The following is a 19861-nucleotide window of genomic DNA, read 5'->3' as shown; positions in this document are numbered from 1 at the left end:
TCCTCGAACATTACGCGAGTGTCTGGTAAGAATGCAGCGCGATGGTAGCAATGGAAGGAGGAAGAAGAGGAGGAGGATAAGATTAGTGTTGAACGTCGGGTCGAAAATTAGGTCATTAGAGGTGTAGGACTAGGTAAGGATACAGAAGGAATGTGGCTGTGTTCTTTCGAAGGAACCATCTCAGCATTTGCCTTACGCGAATTATAGGAATCACGGAAAACCTAAATCAGGATGGCTGGACGCTGATTCGAACCATTGTCCTCCGAAATGCGAGTCCAGTGTGCTAACCACTGCACTACCCCGCTCGGTCAATGGTAGGAATAGTAGGGAACGTTGCTTCAGCTTGGTTATATAAAGTAAGTGGACTTCACGTTGTCGATCATCTCAGATGTGTGAGGAACAGGGGCATCACACACACAACCTCCTACATTCTTCTTTCACTGTGTAGTTATTCAGGTAGTACTTAAGGTTGTAGCGTAATCTAAATGCAACTCGCAATCTTTTAGCCATGTTTCGTACAATCTTTCGGTCTGTCAGTTCTAATTTGTTTCGGGTTTTTTCTTATTTCCCCCCCCCCCCCTCCCCTGTATTAATTTATAGTATTTACTCTGATTTTCATTTTATTTTTATACATTTCTCACTGTCCATTTTTTGTAAAGCCGTGTAGAGTTCTTCATAATGTCAAACACGTTCAATGAACTGAGGGAACTTTCCCGAAATATCTCACTGGCGGTGATCCAAAAGTTATTCTTTTTATTTTACGATCAATCCAGTTTCAGTAGTAGTTCTCATTGATCATTTCCCTTGGTTCAACATTAATGAAGTAACATTTTTACCAGATAAACCTCTGTTATTTAGTAGTCAGAAATTTCACTATATCAAATATTTATAACTAATTATCTCAGCCAGAAATTGATGTGTTACGGCCACAGTAGATGTAGTACTGGGGGAGGGGGAGAGGGTTGTTATCCAGTCGGCAGATTTATTCCACAGTAATCATCAGCTTCTTGGGGACGTCTTCTTCGCTATATCTGGGTTGACAGGAGTTGGCATAAGACACTTCGTTAGTCCACGAGTTAACTCTTAGAGAGGCTGACGTGTGTTAGCTCTCAGGCTGCATTTGACGCAGTTCACACAATGCATTTACGCACACACGGCTCGGCTTCTCGCAAAGAGGCAAAGGGTATTTGGGACAGCAGTGACGAACAGCATCAAGAACGATGCAAAGCGAGTGCAATAATTGTTTTTCCACTTGTGTTTTTGCTACATCATCAGAAGACCTTCAATTCATTTACGTTAGACTCAGACGATGATTTGAGGGTGTATAAAGTAAGTTTAAAGTGATAAATGCTACTTTGCACCCAGTTAATATGGACGATTAAAGTTGTTGCGAACCAAGAAGCCTGGATGAAACGTCCTTGCAAGTATTCAGGTAAGAAATTCAGTTATAGCAAGAAGTATTGTGGTAATGATACATATAACTGTCCTTATCATCATGTTTTGTATCTCCACTTGCGTTTTTGTGTATTGCATAAACTTACATAATTCCGGTGTCAAAAATACAGGCATTTACCATGCAGGAAGCGGTAAAATCCTCATCAGAACAACTATGTCAGTTGAGATCAGATAATACTGACCTCCATAGGATGTTAGATACCGTCAGATACGACAGAGCCTCGTCCAGTTGAGCTTCCCCTGCCCTAGGTTCAGTTACCGTAGGCCTACTTAATCCTGGAGAGAGTTTTATGTATAGAGTACGGAGAAATAATGAACCGAGAGTGGCAAAAGGTGGGAGGCAGACTGTTGATGTATGAAGAAGTTGGTTCAAGAATAATAATAGCGCAAAATTGTGCTAGACAAGACAGTCACGAGAAAGAAGTTAACTTTGGGAGTTGAATAGCTGCAGAATGTTGTAATATCGAGGAAGTTCAAGAAAATAATGTGGAACGAGCTACTCTGTTACCTGGTGTGAATTTATAGTCTAAATCAGATGTAGCATCAGACGAAGTAAATGTGTGCTGTACTGAAATGAAAGAACCGATTGTATTGACGTAGGTGCAGTGGCCGATTTTCGTTGTATGATGGTACGATGGCAGTGAAGAGTGTGGATACAGATATGGAAGGAAGTGCATGTACCAATGATTTTTGTACCTTGCTGAGTGTAGCAGCAGATGATAATGGTGTTGTAGAATCTGCGGAGAATCCACAGGCTCCTCGCCCAGGTCAGGCACAACGAGTTGTGACTCCACAGAGCATTGCAGCAGTTGAAGCCATAGTGAAGGAAAACCGCCGAGTGACACTGAATGACATTGCAGCATGTTTACAGATTAGCCATTGTGCATGATGTGCTCCAGATTCACAAAGTGTCTGCAAGATGGGTGCAACGGCAGCTAACTACTGAAATGAAAGAACGACGTGTTGATGCTTGTGAAGAACTTCTTCGGCGCTTTGAACGAGAAGGTGATGGCTTCCTTGCAAGAATCGTTACTGGGGACGAAACCTGGGTTCACTTCCACCAACCGGAAACGAAGAGAGCGAGCAAGGAATGGGGCCATTCTTCATCACCAAACCCAAAGAAGTTTCGAACAGAACCATCAGCAGGGAAAGTTATGCTGACTCTCTTTTGGGACGAAATAGGCGTCATTTTGGAGCATTACATGCCTAGAGGGGCCACTGTCACCAGTGCATCATACACAGATCTCCTAAAAAATCATCTGCGGCCTGCAATCAAATCAAAGCGACGTGGATTGCTGTCAGCAGGTGTCCTTTTGCAACATGACTTTGCAAGGCCCCACACTGCCCGTACAACAGTTGAAACAATCACAGACCTGCATTTCAGTGTCCTCCTCATCCACCATACTCACCAGACCTTGCCCCAAGTGATTTCCATATGTTTGGACCACTCAAAGACGCAATGGGAGGAAAGAAGTTCTGTTCTGATGAAGAGGTACGCCATGCGGTGCATGAGTGGTTGCGCGGACTACCAAAAGAATTTTTTTATAAAGGAATTTATGCACTTTGTAAGCGCTGGGGGACTTGCATTGAGCGTGGGGGAGATTATGTTGAAAAGTGATACAGCTTTGTACCACTTCTGGACAATAAATAATATTTTTAAAAAATACTTAAGGTTTTCTTTTGACTCACCCTCGTATATATACACAATGCTACAGTTCTTCAAGGTACAATTTAAAAATATACAAATGATAGTTTAACAAAAATATTATAAAAACATAAAATACAACAAAAGATAAGATATTCTGTCTTTTTTTATTTTTTCTTTATTTGTCGATGCATGACAAAGTGGATAAGGGTGTTGCATCATGTGAAGGGTAGGCATGGCACACCCCAACATTGAGGGGGTTCAAGGAAGACGCTGCGGAGATAACCAGCAAAAGTTTGTCGGTAAGATGGTTTTCGGGTGAGGGTGCTATGCGTGGTCACAACTTTGTACCAGAAGTTGAGGACTGTATGCGGACCACTCTGAAAGAGGTATTCTAAAACTTCCTGGCAGATTAAAACTGTGTGCCAGACCGAGACTCGAACTCGGGACCTTTGCCTTTCGCGGGCAAGTACGACATGGTAGAGCACTTGCCCGCGAAAGGCAAAGGTCCCGAGCTCGAGTCTCGGTCCGGCACACAGTTTTAATCTGCCAGGAAGTTTCATATCAGCGCACCTCCGCTGTAGAGTGAAAATTTCATTCTAGAAACATCCCCCAGGATGTGGCTAAGTCATGTCTTCGCAATATCCTTTCTTCCAGGAGTGCTAGTTCTGCAAGGTTCGCAGGAGAGCTTCTGTGAAGTTTGGAAGGTAGGAGACGAGGTACTGGCGGAATTAAAGCTTTGAGGACGGGGCGTGAGTCGTGCTTGTGTAGCTGAGTCGGTAGGGCACTTGCCCGCGAAAGACAAAAGTCCCGAGTTCGATTCTCGGTCCGGCACACAGTTTTAATCTGCCAGGAAGTTTCATATCAGCGCACCTCCGCTGTAGAGTTAAAATTTCATTCTAGAGGTATTCTAAAGCCTGTCCTCGAAACCAGATAAGTGTATGGTGCTTTGCAAGAGGGTAGTGAAATGTCTGGGGCAACAACAAGAAATCAGGGGCTACTGTCGTTGATGGGGCACGGAGGTAAAAGCCCCTGATTCGTTGGATGAAGAGCCAAACGTTTCGTTTCAGGGGGCAAGCACATAAAGTACGGTGCTCGTCGGTGTCTTCGAGGTGACAGTCAGGGCAGAGTGGGGAGGTGGCCAGTCCTATGCGATGAAGTCGACTATTAGTCGGGAATTTGCCATAGACTAAAACATACCAGAGTACAGACACAGACGACGGTAAAAAGGGTGTATGCACACACCCCCAAACCGTTCGGCTGTTAATGTCAGGGTGCTGTAGCACCATGGAGTCGCAAGGGTTGGACAGCATAAACAAACGATAATAGTCTTTTGTACGGGGAGGACGGGTGACTGGAAGATCGTCCGGAACGTAGCTGAGTTCTATGAAACAATCGGTGACATATACAATAATGGAGAAATAGGTGCCACATTGATCGGTGGATCGAGAGAAGGTGGTCGGAGGATATCTAAGAAACTACGTGTTAAGGACGGGACCAGCCCCCGCCAGTGCCGCAACATAGTGTGGACAAAGAGTGCAGAAGATCGTGCCCGCACGTTGACGAGTCCGAGGCCACCTTTTGCAGGAGGCAGTGTTAGAGTGTTTAGCGGACTTTGAAAAGTGACCCTCCTGACACGAAATATCCAAAGGCTGATTGGATGCGGCAGCAAGGAGTAATGGCATTGGGAGGATCTGGGCGACGTGTACCAGTTTAGGGGCGACATACATGTTGACATAGGAAACACGTTGAAGTTGGTTTAAGTTACGGTGCACTTGACAGCGGACATGGTGCCGAATCGACTGCAAAAGCCGCCGGTAAGCGAGGGCCACTGTACGGTATGTAGAGCTCGTAAAATGGATACCCAAGTGACGAAGGGTGGTACTGACTGAGAGTGGTGTCGGCACCATAACCGGGAGACCGCGCCTAATGAGCATCATAGTCGATTTCCGGACAATGAGAATGTTACCGGAAAGACACTCATACTGGTGGATCCATTGGATGGCGTCATTGAGTTCCGTGGAGGAGTAGGGGAGAAAGAGGAGGTCATCTGCATAAACCCTGCAGTGAAAGGTGCAGTCACGCAAAGTGAGACCCTGCAATCTAGAGGTAAGACCAGTGATGAGGGGCTCAAGAGCAATGGCATATAGTAAAGTAGACATAGGACATCCTTGACGCACAAAGCGACGTATAGGAATCGATCCTACAAGCCTCCCATTGACTTGTACCATCGAGACCGCGGGAAGTAGTAACCGGCGAATGGCATCGATAAAGAGTAATGGGAAGCCCATACGTGTCGCCACCATGAGGAGGAATGTGTGTCGAACGCGGTCACAGGCACTCGTGAAATCGATGGATACCAGCGCTGCACGAAGGCGACAAACTGCCGCCAGCGCAATGAGGTCACGGCATTCTCGTAGGGCTGTTTGTAAGGTGGCCCCACAACCACGTGCAGTCTGCTCCGGTGAAAGAACCGTAGGTCAAACGGTGCGTATGCACGCTGCCAAGAGGCGTGCATTGATTTTATAGTCTGCGTTCATTAATGTAAGGGGGCGATATGCAGAGACATGAGACCCTCCCTTCGGCTTAAGCACAAGTAGAAGAATGCCAGTGATGAATTCAGGTGGAATTGGGAAGGATGGAGTAAAGAGTTCCTGAATGATTTCCGTCCAGCGAGGAAGCATTAACGTGGTGAACGCCCGGTAAAACTCCACGGGGAACCATCCGGTCTTGGTGATTTGTTCTTGGCCCCCTTCTTGATCGCATCTACCACCTCTTCTGCGGTGATTGCAGACATCATGGACGTTGACTCCAGTACGGTGAGGGTCCGATCAGGGGAAGGACGGAGATCATCAGGAATTGGCGTTGCCATCGGATCGTCGTCATAAAATTGCCGATAATGTTCAGCAAAGGCAGACAACACTGCCGACTGTGTTGTGTTGTGAACACCGTCGGAGGTCGTGATGTTGGGGACGAAAAGGCGACGTCGACGACGATGGTCGGATGCAGCATGGATTGTGGATGGCGTTTCGTCGTGGAGGAGGTCCTGTCGTCGGGAACGCACCACGACACCAGACAGTGGTGCACGTTGGAGAGAGAGGAGACGAGCTTTAGTACCCTGTCGTTAACGATGGCTTTAAGGTGATGGAGGGAGCGGATCAAGCTCACGGAGGACGGCGTAGTGAAAATTGTGGTGCCTCGACGCCATGCTGCTGCTTCCTTGCCACATCGCATGAAGACCTTTCTGATCGCAGGTTTGACACATTTGAGCCACCAATGGAACGTGGATGTGTACTGCGCTAGGCGTCTTTCGCAAGACGCTGGCAATACATTGTCGGAAATGTGGATCATCAATGAGGGAGGTATTAAGCTTTCAGTAACCTCTGCTGCGCCGTACTGACTGAGGTGGCAAAGCCAGGGAACAAATGACGGCGCTATGGTCCGAAAATACAGGGGCCATCGTTCTGCTTGGGAGACTTCGTTGCCAAGGTGGGCAGAGACATAAAACCGGTCCAGTCTGCTCACAGAATGTGTCGTATAATGGGTAAAACCTGCGGTATTGCCACGAATTTTCTCCCAAACATCCACTAGATGAAAATCTTTGATTAAGGTGAACAGCGCCGGGCATGGCGAATAACCAGGCATTTGGTCCTGTGGATTGAGGACGCAGTTGATAAGGCGATCATAGAGCCCAGAAAACAGGGGCGCCACGTAAGTGGATCGCTGCCGACGGTTCGTGGAGCCAGACGGAGCGTAGATATTGATGACGCGCGTGTGAAGATGGTAACAGCCATGCCCCTACCAGACGGAAGGATTGTCGTGTCCGAGAGTCGGCTTCCTTCGCGTATGTAGAAAGGCACTCCACGCTCTGACTGATCACATTTGGACCTGCATGAGTCGTAGCCGTAGACCGGTGGTAGTGTGGCAATGCGTACTTCTGAAGAAGGGCGACGTCAACGTCAGAGGCCCGAAGCATGTCACATAGGAGCTGCAGCTTGGGTGCAGTGCCGATCGCGTTGATGTTCAGTGTGGCGAACCGGTACGCTTGTTTCAGTGGTGGTGGACGCGCATCTACCATCACCAAGGGAGGTATGAGGAGGGCACTGACAGGAAGTCCCCTTCCATCTTCTGCCGTGCCTCGTTTGTGATGTTAATGGGCAGCCTCGTCCGGGGAAGGCAACTCATCCGGAGGAGGAGGCTACCGTCCTCAACGTCGTCGGTCCATGCTCCTGTGCCGTGGGTCTGTCCAATGTCCATGTCGTGGTGAGAGATATTTGGAGCTGTCGGCGGGGAGACAGGCGTCTCAACCTGCGCACCGATCGTTTCATTGCGCGTGGCGACCTCCATGTTGGTCCTGTCCTGCGAAACGTCTTGCGTATCGTGAAAGCTGTCCGCAGTCCTATGCGTGGAAATGTCGGCTGGTTGAGTGTCGTCTTCGTCGTCTTGGGTGGCGACGCTTTGAGAGCCCGTTTGCGCCTACGTGGCGAGCGTTGTTTGCGCACGTGTTCCTCAGTGTCGGACGACGGCAAGGAGGAGCGTCGGTCTGGTTCGAAGGCGTCGGTGGATACAATGAAATTGTCAAACAGGTGTTGTGAGGAAGTACTGGTCTCCTCAGCGTCCTGTGCGGTAGCCTGTTGGGCGGCAAGGTTGTAAGGTGGTTCGTCTGCACCGTCCGTAGGTGAATGGGACGGTGGGACGTGCCGATCGGAGGGACCGGGTGACGGACTGGGCGAAACTGTAGACGTGGCAAGAGCCGCTGCGTAAGTGACCGGTAGGGCGGCCATCGTGGGTTTGTCGGACGCTTCCGACAACGGGAGCTGCGCGACACGTCGTGAAATGCGTTCAGACTGTAGACGACCTTCTTTCCCGCAACCGGAACAGGTACGAGGTTGGCCATCATGCATTATAATGGCACGGCAGCCTCTGATACGTAGATAGGAAGGCACGTGTTGCTGCAACGGGATGCGGACCTGTCTGACACTGTTTAAAACGAGATAGGTTTGAAACTGTACCCAGCGTTCTGCGACATGTTCCAGAACGTTGCCATAGGGACGGAGCGCCGCGATGACGACGTCTGCAGGTAGTTTGAACGGCAGTTCGAAGATCCTTATCGTTCGTGTGCCGAGACCTGCGAGATCGACGGTAACGGGTCCGACGTTGCCGTCGGAATGACAGAAGCACAGTCCACGGTTTGCCTCTTGAAACACCTTGTCGCACGCCGCATCGTTGATCATTTTGACGTATACGGTACTTTTAACTATGGACAAGTGGATACCAATTAGATCCGTCGGTGGTATTTTAACTTCATCGCGAATAAATCGTTCTACCTCCATGGCCTTGGGTCGGGCGAAGTCGGAACAAAAGCTTAAACTTCTTCCGATAGTTGTGCGCCATGGTGGTCTAGAAGGAAAAGGGCACGCACAGAGGCCGAAGTAAACACAAGCACACGGTGCGGGCCTCGCCCGCAGCGTTCTGGCGTGTGACCGTCTCGCAGCACTGCCGGCGGCAGACTGTGCTTCAAACTTCACAGAAGGTCTCCTGCGAACCTTGCAGAACTAGCTCTGCTGGAAGAAAGGATATGTGGAGACTTGGCTTAGCCACAGCCTGGGGGATGTTTCCAGAATGAAATTTTCACTCTGCAACGGAGTGTGCGCTGATATGAAACTTCCTGGCAGATTAAAACTGTGTGCCGGACAGAGACTCGAACTCGGGACCTTTGCCTTTCGCGGGCAAGTGCTCTACCATCTGAGCTACCCAAGCACGACTCATGCCCCGTCCTCACAGCTTTACTTCCGCCAGTACCTTCTCTCATACTTTCCAAACTTCACAGAAGCACTCAAGGAGTGCTAGTTCTGCAAGCTTCGCAGGAGAGCTTCTATGAAGTTTGGAAAGTAGGAGACGAGGTACTGGCAGAAGTAAAGCTGTGAGGACGGGGCGTGAATCGTGCTTGGGTAGCTCAGATGGTAGAGCACTTGCCCGCGAAAGGTAAAGGTTCCGACTTCAAGTCTCGGTGCGGCACACAGTTTTAATCTGCCAGGAAGTTTCATATCAGCGCACACTCCGCTGCAGAGTGAAAATTTCATTCTGGAAACTATTTATTTGTTCGATCACGACCGGTTTCGAGCGATTATAAGCCCACCTTCAGGTGAAACAAGACTGCAGTAGGAACAGAGGGAGACTATAATAAAAGCTCGTAAACCACTTAACACTTGTTTAGTTATAATAACAGGAATTTACTTGCCAACTGTAAATATGAAGCTGATACGATAGGGTTGGCCAGAATGGAATACGGGTTACGTGTCATATAACCAACAAAATTACCTACAGAAATGGCCGATCAAGGGGAGAGAAAAGGAGAGAAACTAAGAGAATGTCAACGAACCACGTAAGAGGACCTACAAAATGACGCTCGTGGTCGCCGCACACTAGACACAAGGCTGCGGGCTGGTGAAAGCCGCACGTGAAGGCGAGATACAGCAGTCTTGTTTCACCTGAAGATGGGTACATAATCGCCCGAAACCGCTACTGATTGTAGAAATCAATCTTTTACATCTGGAGCGGTTACTGTGTTTCCTTACTGGATGTCTGTTTCTTTCATATACTTCTGTGCTATCAAACTCATGATCGCAAAGAGATATATCCTGACCTATCATACGAAGTAATAATGGGTGCATTGTAATATTCTGGTACTAATAAGAAATCTTTCCAAAGCGATAAGAGTTCTGTTCATTACCTGTCCCTTGTTGTTACCTGTGATTATGTGGAGGTGTTTTGTTTGAAGGTTAGTTACCCCCAAGTATTTTATGAAGCTGCAGCTAAACAACTGCACCCTTTCCTCCATCTATCTCACGCCACAAAAACAGATACTCCTTCTTGGATCCACAGTCGAGGATACCATAGTTAATTATGTCCATTGTTTCCTCTTGTAAAATGGTAGAGGAACTCTGTTGTACGTCCCTTGTTATTACTCAATGCCTTTTAAAAATTTCCCTAGCCATAGCAGTTAATGATGCAATCATATTTTGCACCCTGTGAGCCTTTCTGAGATACAGTTCACATTTCTGTTTCTTCTCTGTAGCCCCTCCTGCAAATAATTCTGGGTTATTCATTGCCATTACAAACACTTCAAATTTTGAGCAGGTGTCGCGTTTTGGCAGTTAGAAACTTATTATGTAAAATTGAAATATGGAATGTTCACTGAGTTTCCTTTCAGATATGCAGTATCTGTCACCATCTGCAGCCAGCGTCTAGAGGTACTCCACGACAGCTGTTGATGTTGCGACGTTACTGCTATGCCTTTAATGAGACAGAGGGATAAATGTACGGCTCTGAAAAGAGCTCGGCTCGTAAATGTCCTAGGGACGAGCCGTAAACTGTCTACCTTACTGCCTGTTGCTGTATTAGCAAAATGTTTTATTAAAAGGTGATTACGCGGTCGAATAATTGTGGATAGACAGGTTATGGAAATTATAAGTTAATGAACATAAACAAAAGGCAAACATTTATTATAAATATAGGCAACAATGCAAATTTGACTTTTAGGAGTATATAGTTTATTGAGTAAGGGCCAAACTCGTAAGGAATGGTGGTCCTACAAGCAGTTTTAGACGTAAATAAAGTTAATTATTTAAACGTATTACGGCCCTCGAATCACCTACTGTGACACGTAAAATGACAGGTTATCCACTTAGATCAAGCCACCAGGTTACATAAGTTTCTTCAACTGCATTCTTTGATGCCCGTAACTTAGATTCGATAAGTGATCTGAAGTGACCCAACATAAATTCTGTCACACCACTCTGCTGCGTTCTCCGATGGTAGAAAACTACAACCCCTTCTTCTCGCTCGATGCCTCGAACTGTTCTTTGTCATCTCCCTTCTCTTCGTCCATCCTTCATCCAATATCACCTTTTCCACCACCAACATCCCCCAACGCCATCAGCCTTCAGCCAATGAGAGCTCGAAGAGTTTCCCACTGAGTTACACAGTTCATACAACATTTGACTTACGCACAATGATGATTGTATAACTAAAATACATATTGTGTTTAGCAGGTTATATCATGACGTGTCTGCTGAAATCAGTTCTCATCATTTTTAATTACCTGTCTTATTAACGTTGAGATATTTGTGTTTCTAGCGCACCTTCATTCATCATAAGAAAGTAAATCGATTCACTAACAACTATATGCTGCTTTATTCTATCAGTATTATTAAGGAGAGTGGTTTGGTTTGAAACCCTTAGACGTATGAACTTAATATCATTGAATGTTTAATAAGCAAAATGTAATATTCGTTGTTTGTCTCGATGATAGCTACTGTGCATTGCCATTACTGGCCATATGACCGAGCGAGGTGGCGCAGTGGTTAGCACACTGGACTCGCATTCGGGAGGACGACGGTTCAATCCCGCGTCCGGCCATCCTGATTTAGGTTTTCCGTGATTTCCCTAAATCGCTCCAGGCAGATGCTGGGATGGTTCCTTTGAAAGGGCACAGCCGACTTCCATTCCCATCCTTCCCTAATCCGATGAGACCGATGATCTCGCTGTTTGGTCTCTTCCCCCCAAACAACCAAACAAACTGGCCATATGGTTATTATGTATCAGAGAATCATTTATCACCCAGTAAGGGTAAACATTTGTGGTGAAATGAATGGTTTAATCGTAAACATGCGTATGATTGCAGATTTTATGAATGCTGTATTCGGCTGTGTTGATTAACTTGAATTTGCTGTACTAGTCTTGCTACCCTCATTGCATGTTGTTAAAGTGTATACCACGTCTGCCTTTAGCCAGTCACGTACTTTAGTCCAACCACCTGCGGTCCATTGCGGCTATCCCTCAGCCGCATTTAGTCATCCTTCCGGTAAAGCTGGTCGTTCGCTGGCGATAATCCTGTAATTGTTCATAGGCCCTCTCCATACCTGTTTAGCGGAACTTATTTCCAGGCTTCTAGCTATCTGTTCTTGTCAGATTCAATACTCATTTAATCGATTCTTATGTTCCACGACAGCCTCGGGATTCTCCCAAGACTCGGTAAGTTACAGTTGTTCATTGTAAGCGTGTCCTGGAGACCTCAGCAAACTTTTACTTGTTATGTCCAATTCCATGCTGGACGCCTTAAGTTACCTTATCTGCACATAATGTGACATTTATCTACTTCACTGGATGGTAGATTAAGAAGCACCTAGCATAACTAGTGACATTGAGCATACCCTCTATTGGTGCAGTATGACTTACAAGGATTTAGCGCAGATAAATAGACTAACATAAACATTCAGTATTAAACTTACTTGAACATTTAGAGTAATAATAGTTTTATATCCCTCACTTTTAGATGTGTTTTACGAATATTAGTTTACTTACTAGAATAATTACTCGCTTTAATAAATTAACTCATTTGAAACGATCTTTATTTCTTCTTAGACAGTACACTGTATTGTTTCACAACACTGAATTCGTTGTTATATTTTACTTTCTCAATTATTTCACAGCTCCTTAATCATGTTCTGGCGTCGGACTCCCTAGACATCCGAGTTGTAAAATGTCTCGGTGATGAGCCTGCCACTAGATGCCAAGTACTTCGACCACACCACTCTTGTGTTATTTTGCAGCTACAGTTAGCAATGAAGATGTGACATTTGACGAAAATTGATCCAGGTGTAGCTACAAATAAATTATGTTGTTATCAAACCCTATAGTTAAGGCCCTGAACGCCCACCACAGTGGAATCTTCACAGAAATAAGGAAAATTGCAATGCAAATGACATCATTATCTAGCAGAAATGCTTGATTATGTTAAATTATCTCTACAAACATTTTACTTATCCTCAAGAACTTCATGTAAACATCAGTTTATCCAGTAAGCAATAGTAATTAATTTCTTAATATGAGCTAAACTTTTAATTCTACTATCCCTGTATGGAATTCATACCAAATTTTATTCCAATTAAGTATATATGCACTTCAATAACTTCTACCCATCTAAACATTATATTTAAAATTACAATTAATTATTTATAAACAGTTATTGATATCGATTCCCACTTAATCCCTACTTGGAACACTCAATTCCTCATAATCTATAGCATATCTATAGCGCCCATAGTTCCAAATTTGTATCCATTCTTCCAGACAGAACTAGTACCTTTGCACACTCATTACCAGGTAGTTCCCTCAAATTACACTAATTACACAACATAATAAACCTTAATCTAGTCGGAAACATGTGTGTGTCTGCGTGTATGTGTGTGTGTGTGTGTGTGTGTGTGTGTGTGTGTCACTACCAGTTTCAGATCAATAGAGATGCAACTTCAATTGACAGGTTTTCTAAACAGTCATCGCCCAACAAAGTGATAGCTTAGACTTAAGTCCCATCGTTCAGTGTCAATATGGATCTTAATTCTAAGCAATCGCTTCGTCGCTCCGTGACTGTTTAAGAAACCTGTCACCTGAAGGTGCATCTCTATTGATCGGAAACCGGTAGAGACTTTTTAATAAAAGTACTTTAACAGCCACTGCGGAAGATTTTATTCGCCACGTGGAATTTTGGCTTCGGTTTCCCGGCCTTTAAAATATTTTTTTTTCCTTTTGTGAGTTAAATCATCAAATTGTATCCAATTTACACCTCCACAATGCGGTATCTTCTGCATTTCTTTCTGGTACTATTACTTTTATTTAAACATTAAGACGTAACATGAACTTTTTACAGCCTCAACGACCATTTTGCTTCGTTCGTGACACAAATAAAGGAAACAGAAAATAACAGTGGATACAGAAACATAGCTTGTATCCAACGAGGTACAAAAAACACAAAGAGTAGGCTACATTAGATTGCACATTATGCTACGCACAGTAATTCCACTCTGCACGTCTGACGCCCAGGCACACAGACAGAGCTGGTACGTATACGTACAAGCAACGCTCACATTAGAGAAGCTGTGCAAAGCGACCACCTTTCGTATGCAAACACTTCGCCACTCGCTCGCTTATACTTTCGTGGACCCTACGCAGCACACGTGTGTCCACGGTCGCCGAAGCGACATGTACACGAGCTATTAGGTTGTGTACATTCATTGCTGGGTTCCATAAACTTATTCCTTTAAGTGCCCCACAAATAGCAATCTAGTGGATTAAGGTCCGGGGAACATGTAAATCAAGACATTGGACCTCCAAGACCAATCCATTTCCCTGGAAACGCTTCATTAAAGTAGTTACGTACATTCATTGAAAAGTGTGCCGCTGCATCATCATCCTGAAATCATAGCTGTCACCGAACACGAAGTGGAACATTTTCTAATGAGTCAGGTAAAGAATTGCAAAGAAACCTACGACACAGCTTGTGCGGTAATAGGTAAAGGCCGAAAAGCACTCCTCCCATGATTCCAGCCTGCACATTTATGTCGAAGTGCGCCAGAATGCCACGTTTACGGATGATATGTGGGTTGCGTTCCGACCAATAATGGTCGAGGTGGAGGTTGAAAATACCTCACGAGTGAAGTTAGATTTGTCAATCCATATCACGTTATTTATTGAATGTTCGTTATCTTCCACTTGGTACAAAAGCTATTCGCAAAACTGTTCTCGTTGAATGTGGTTCACTGGCGGTTTTTATTCAGTTACCGTGCAGTAATATGGGTGCAGTTCTTCAGCGTGTAACACTTTAACAAGCACTCTTTGAGATATCTGGAACTACTTTGCAATATCACGTGTACTTCGCTGAGGTGACTGGAGAACGGTTTCAAGAATTGCGTCCTGTTCGCAGAGCACTTCTAGTCCTTGGACGACCTCTGTCCTTTACTGATGTACGAAGATTACCGGTTTTGCGAAGGCATTCCTCCAGGCTGTGGGAAGCATTCTTATCAGGATCGTCCCTTTGAGGATACCGTAGAGCATACGCACGAGCATCAACAATAGCTTGATTACAGGATGCACCCAGCACCAAGAGCGTATCGGCGTACTCATCGTTTGTGTACTCCATCGGTAAGCCACCCTACATCAACCTGGCAGGACCAGTTACGGTTCTCCACTGCACGATTACTAGACACATACATGCAGCTTAATGGATCCCACTGTCATGTCACAGGCTAATGTCATATGAGAAATGATGTCCTAGTTATAAACGACGAGAACTAGGGAACGGACATCTAAAAATTTAAAAAATGAAACTGACGAGGATTCGAACTATACCTCCATGGTGGATGTCCGTTTGGTGTCCCAATCGTCTACTTAGTGTTTTCTCTCTCTCTCTCTCTCTCTATCTCTCTCTCTCTCTCTCTCTCTCCCTTGTTTTACATTACAAGACAGAACGGACAGAGTCAGCTTCCCGCCTCCCCGCCTGTCACTGCTGTATCCTCACATAGTACTAGGCTGGTGTTTATATATCTTTTTTATTTCTTAGTTTACATTTTTAATAAAAATAAAATTTGAGAGATAAAAATTCCACAATTCAGAGCCTTAAAAGGAAGTAATTTTTTCTATAGGAAGGACACAATGAGAGAAGGCTCCAGAACAAGTAAAAATAAAAACAAATAAAGCAATCCAATACCTTGACGAATAAAAACAAGGTGCAACATACTTGCAAATAAATCACGATAACGTGGAAGCCTATGCCACTTCCAACGCGCTTCAACGATGTATCGGTGAAAAACACAGCGGTCGTGATCGTTGTTGTTGTGTTGGCAGAAGAGCCAACACCGTGTTACTAGTGGAGGCCCGAAATGCACGCGTTTTAGCTCACGCAGGCTGGCGTGAGGAGGGAAGGACTATACTGACGTGAGGTCTGGAACATGACAAGGAATTAGAATTCAGAAGGCGGACGTAATGAGTTTGATACTTAACTTTAATCCATTAATGATGAACGTCGCTCTTGACGGTATATGATTCACAATATTATCTGTTCAGAATACATTCATAGTAACTTAATATGGCGCCTTGCTAGGTCGTAGCAGATGACGTAGCTGAAGGCTATGCTAAACTGTCGTCTCTGCAAATGAGAGCGTATGTAGACATTGAACCATCGCTAGCAAAGTCGGCGGTACAACTGGGGGGGGAGTGCTAGGGAGTCTCTCTAGACTAGACCTGCCGTGTGGCGGCGCTCGGTCTGCAATCACTGATAGTGGCGACACGCGGGTCCGACGTATACTAACGGACAGCGGCCGATTTAAAGGCTACCACCTAGCAAGTGTGGTGCCTGGCGGTGACACCACACTTATCACACCTGACTACACAGTGAGCATAGTGTCCGAGGAACTATACGATATAACTAATGAGTGTTCGAGGGAAATCGGAGGAGGACACAGAAGAAATTCAGCTGAGGAAGCGGTTTCAGCTGAATAGGTAATAAAGGCAAAAGTTCGGCGAATCCAGTTCCAGTATTCTGCCTGTGTGATAATGTACTAGGCCGATGATATGTATCGCAAAGACCAGTGGGACTAGGACGAATGCAATGGAAGCATTCGTTGGTCGAGATCAGAATGTGAATGACGCTATACCACGATGACGTGGCTTCCATCGGGAGGATAGGAAGACTAACGTGAAACCACACTGTTTTCCAGGACATCATGGCGCGGCCATTTCAACTGGGGAAAGGGATGATTCTACTCCTCAACGAGAAAGCAAGGATCTGGTAGCAAGGTATGTCACATACAAAAGTCTGCCCCCAGAAAACTCACTGATGTTGCTGTTGTGATCTTCAGTTGAAAGACAGATTTAATGCAGCTCTCCACGCTACTCTATCCTGTACAAGTCTCTTCATATCCGATTAACTACTGCAACCTACATCCTTCTGAATCTGCTTACTGTTCTCATCTCTTTGCCTCCCTCGACGATTTTTACCCCCCCCCCCCCCCCCCTCCATCATACGCTTCCCTCCAGTACTAAATTCGTGATCCCCTAATGGCTCAGAATGTGTCCTATCAACCGATCCCTTCTTGTAGTCAGTTTGTGCCTGTGCCACAAATTTCTCTTCTCCCCATTTCTGTTCAGTACTTCCTCATTAGTTACGTGATCGACTCATCTAACCTTGAGCATTCTTCTGTAGGACCACATTTCATATGCTTCTGTTCTCATCTTTCCCAAACTGGTTATCGTCCATGTTTCACTCCCATACATGGCTACTCTCCATACAAATACTTTCAGAAAATACTTCCTGACACTTACATCTATATTCAATGTTAACAAATTTCTCTTCTTTAGAAACGCTTTTCTTGCCATTGCGTCTACATTTTATATCCTCCCTACTTCGACCCGCATGAGTTATTTTGCTTCGTAAATAGCAAAACTCATCTACTACCTTAAGTGTCTCGTTCCCTAATCCAATTCGCTCAGCTTCACCTGATTTCATTCAACTACATTCCATTATCCTCGTTTTGCTTTTCTTGATGTTTATCTTTATCCTTTTTTCCGGACAATGTCCATTCTGTTGCAAGTTCTTGGCTACCTGTGACGGAATTATAATGTCATCAGCGAACCTTGACGTTTTTATTTGTTCTCCATGGATTTTAATTCCTACTCCAAATTTTTCTTTTGTTTCCCTTACTACTTGCTCAATATATATACTGAATAACATCGGGGATTGGCTAGAACCCTGTCTCACTCCCTTCTCAACCACTGCTTCCTTTTCTTGCCCCACGACTCTTGTAACTGCCATCTGGTTTCTGAACAAATTATAAAGAACCTTTCGGTCCCTGTATTTTACCTATGCCATCTTCAGAATTTGAAAGATAGTATTCCAGTCAAGCCGCGAGGGGTAGCCGTGCGGTCCGAGGCATCGAGTCTTCCCTCGGGCATGGGTGTGTATGTTGTCCTTAGCGTAAGTTACTTTACGTTAGATTAAATAGTGCGTAAGCTTAGGGACCGATGACCTCAATAGTTTGGTCCCATAGTCCTTACAACAAATTTCTCATTTCTAGAATTCCAGTCAACATTGTCAAAAGCTTTCTCTAAGTCTACAAATGCTGTAAAGGTAGGTTTCCCTTTCCTTAACAAATCTTGTATAAAAAGTCGTAAGCTCAGCACCGCCTCGCATATTCCTACATTTATTTCTCCTTAATCCAAACTGATCTTCCCCACGGTCAGCTGCTTGCCGTTTTTCCATTCTTCTGTAATGGATTCGTGTTACTGTTTGACAAGTGTGATTTATTAAACTGATAAGTCGGTAATTTTCATATGTGTCAGCACCTGCTTTCTTCGGAATTGGAATTATTGTATTCTCCTTAAAGTCTGAGGGTATTACGCCTGCGCCCGGGTTCCCGGGTTCGATTCCCGGCGGGGTCAGGGATTTTCTCTGCCTCGTTATGGCTGGGTGTTGTGTGATGTCCTTAGGTTAGTTAGGTTTAAGTAGTTCTGTGTGATGTCCTTAGGTTAGTTAGGTTTAAGTAGTTCTAAGTTCTAGGGGACTGATGACCATAGATGTTAAGTCCCATAGTCCTCAGAGCCATTTGAACATATTACGCTGTCCCATACATCTTATTCACCAGATGGAAGGGTTTTGTCATCGCTAGCTCTCCCAAGGCTGTCAGCAGCTCTAACGGAGTGTTGTCTGCTCCCGGAGCCTTGTTTCGACTTAGATCTTTCAGTATTCTGTCAAACTCTTCGTGCAGTATCGTATCTCCCTTCTCATCTTCATTCACGTCCTCTTCCATTTCCATAATATTGCCCTCCTTTCCATAGACTCTCTATACATTCCGTCCTACTTTCTGCTTTCCCTTGATTTCTTAGCACTGGTTTTCCATCTGAGCTATTGATATTCATACAAGTGACTCTGTTTTTTTCCAAAGATGGTTCAAATGGCTCTGAGCACTATGGGACTCAACTGCTGTGGTCATCAGTCCCCTAGAACTTAGAACTACTTAAACCTAACTAACCTAAGGACATCACACACACCCATGCCCAAGGCAGGATTCGAACCTGCGACCGTAGCAGCAGCGCGGCTCCGGACTGGAGCGCCTAGAACCGCACGGCCACGGCGGCCGGCTTTTTCCAAAGGTGTCTATAATGTTCCTGTAGGCAGCACCTATCTTATCCCTAATGATATATACTTCTACATCCTTACATTTGTCCTCTAGCCATTCCTGCTTAGCCATTTCATCACTTCCTATCGATCTCATTTTCTAGGCGTTTGTATTCCCTTTCACCTGCTTCATTTGTTGCGTTTTTATATTATCTCCGTTCAGCGATTAAATTCAATATCTCTTGTGTTACCCAAGGATGTCTACTAGTCCTCGTATTTTTACCTACTTGATCCTCTGCTGCCTTCACTATTTCATCTCTCAAGGTTACCCATTCTTCTTCAATTGTATTCCTTTCCCCTGTTCTTGTCAATTGTTTCCTAATGCTCTGTCTAAAACTATCTACAACCTCTCGTTCTTTCAGTTTATCCAGGTCCCATATCCCAAAAATGCTGCCTTTTTGCAGTTCTCTTCAGTTTTTATCTGCAATTCATAACAAAAAATTGTGTTCAGAGTCCACATCTGCCCCTGGAAATGTCTCAAAATTTAATATCTGGTTCAGAAATCTCTGTCTTAACACTCCAGTGTCTCCAAGTCTCTTCCACGTGTATAACCTTATGTCATGATTCTTAAACCAAGTGTCAGCTATGATTAAATTATGCTCTGCGCAATATACTACCAGACTGCTTTCTCTTTCATTCCTTTCCCCCAGTCCATATTCACCTACTACTTTTCCTTCTCTTCCTTTTCCTACTATCGTATTACAGTCGCCCGTCACAATTAAGTTTTCGTCTTCCTTAATTGTCTGAAC

The sequence above is a fragment of the Schistocerca americana genome, chromosome X (assembly GCF_021461395.2).
Source record: "Schistocerca americana isolate TAMUIC-IGC-003095 chromosome X, iqSchAmer2.1, whole genome shotgun sequence".
Classification (NCBI taxonomy): Eukaryota; Metazoa; Arthropoda; class Insecta; order Orthoptera; family Acrididae; genus Schistocerca; species Schistocerca americana.
Note: the sequence above shows the minus strand (reverse complement) of the source record.